Source organism: Ovis canadensis, chromosome 2, assembly GCF_042477335.2.
Source record: "Ovis canadensis isolate MfBH-ARS-UI-01 breed Bighorn chromosome 2, ARS-UI_OviCan_v2, whole genome shotgun sequence".
Classification (NCBI taxonomy): domain Eukaryota; kingdom Metazoa; phylum Chordata; class Mammalia; order Artiodactyla; family Bovidae; genus Ovis; species Ovis canadensis.
This window is the reverse complement of record NC_091246.1, coordinates 83680383-83682261: the sequence shown is the minus strand read 5'-3', so window position 1 is coordinate 83682261 and position 1879 is coordinate 83680383. Positions and strand designations below refer to the sequence as shown.

The 1879-nt window shown below is 36.9% G+C and overlaps 1 non-coding gene across 1 annotated transcript; it reads left to right on the top strand.

Annotated features, from left to right (window-relative positions):
- The first annotated feature begins 370 nt into the window (after positions 1-370).
- On the top strand, positions 371-477 carry LOC138434962 (U6 spliceosomal RNA). Its single transcript, XR_011255008.1, has one exon. It is a non-coding gene; the product is annotated as a U6 spliceosomal RNA (small nuclear RNA).
- The last annotated feature ends 1402 nt before the right edge of the window (positions 478-1879 follow it).

The following is a 1879-nucleotide window of genomic DNA, read 5'->3' as shown; positions in this document are numbered from 1 at the left end:
TATTCATATGAAAAACAAAAACACCTCTGCATGTGAAGACGTATTTATATCCCTACCTTACCCCAAACAGAAAAGTTAACCTTAGATGGATCATAAACTTAAAAATAAAAACTAATATTATAATGCTTCTATACGACAGAAGACAAACATCTTCATGACCTTTGGTCAGTAAAAATTTCTTCGATAGGAAATAGAAAGCACTAGTCATAAAATGCGAAAAAAAAAAAGATAAATTGGACTTCATCAAAATGAAAAACAGGAAAATAAAGAAGCTCTGGACTGTGAGAAATATTCATAATACAAATATTTAACAAAGGACTTGTATCCAGAATTTACAAAGGACTTCCACAGCTCATTAATAAGAAGTTGAGTGCTCGCTTCGGCAGCACATATACTAAAATTGGAACGATACAGAGAAGATTAGCATGGCCCCTGCGCAAGGATGACATGCAAATTCGTGAAGCGTTCCATATTTTTATCAGTTAATGAACAGATAAAATGTGGTACTAGTACTTGTTCTGTCACTAATTTTTAAGTTATCTATACCAAGGTACCAAGCATTGTGGGTTTTATTTTCCTTGCATGCTATGTGCTAAACTGCTTCAGTTGTATCTGACTCCTTTCAACCCCATGTAAAATAAAGATGCTTGACTATATGGGCCTATCCCATCCTATCCCATGTGGCCTTGAAATTCTATGACTCTATGTATAGAATCATTTCTACTGTAATTAGAGACAAGTTAAAGACTGGCATCCTGGTTTCTAGTAAAAATAATAACAAATAATTATTGATGATCATTGAGCACTATCCTAAGTGGTTGGAATACATCACTGAATAAAATATGCAATGCTTCTTGTCCTCATGGAGCCAAAAAAAAAAAAAAAGAAGAAGTTGAAGATTGACATCAGACTTTAGTAGACCCTTCACAAATGATGAGATACAAATGGCTGGGTGAAAAAGGTCTCAAAACTATTAGTCATCAGGTAAATGCTTGTTGAACCACAATGAGATGCCTTCACACTCACCAAAAAGTCTAAAGTTAAAAAGTCTGATAACACAAGGAGTTGACAAGGATTTGGAATGATAGGAACTTTTGTAAATTACCCAAAGTTGTGTAAAATGGTACAACTCTTCTTGAAAGCTGTATGGCAGTTTGTTATGCATTTATCTTATGCCCCAAAATGTCATTGCTTATTTACTCAAGAAAAGTAAAAACATGCCCAGAAAAAGATTTCTCTATGAACGTTCATAACATTTCTCATGATAGTCAAAACCTGGAAGCAACCCAAATGTCCATCAACCGGAGACTGGATGAGCAAATTGCGGTAAACTCACGCAATAGAATAAGATTCAGCAGTAAAAAGTAACAAACCAGTGTTGTCCAATAATGCAGATAAATCTCAAAAACATTATGTTGAGGGGAAGAAGCAAACACAGAAGAATCGACACTGCATCATTCCATGTATACAGATGTCTAAGAAAGGTATACATAAATGGGGATAGAAATCAGAACAGCAGCCATGTATGGCTTGGGGGAAGTGGGTATACCTTGGAGAGGGCAATGGGGAGTTTTTCAGGGCATTGGAAATGTTCTGTATCTTAACAGGAATGTGGATTATCCAAGTGAATATGTTTGCAAAAACTCATCACTTAAGATTTGTACAAGACGTCGTATGTAAATGGTACCTCGGAGGAACTTTGTGTGTGTGTGTGTGTTAGTCGCTCAGTCGTGTCCAACTCTTTGTGACCCCATGGGGTGTAGCCCACCAGGCTCCTCTGCCCATGGGATTCTCCAGGCAAGAGTACTGGAGTGAGTTGCCATTTATTGAGATGATAAATCCTGTCTTTATGGCTTGCAGTCCTCCTGGGTGCATTGTA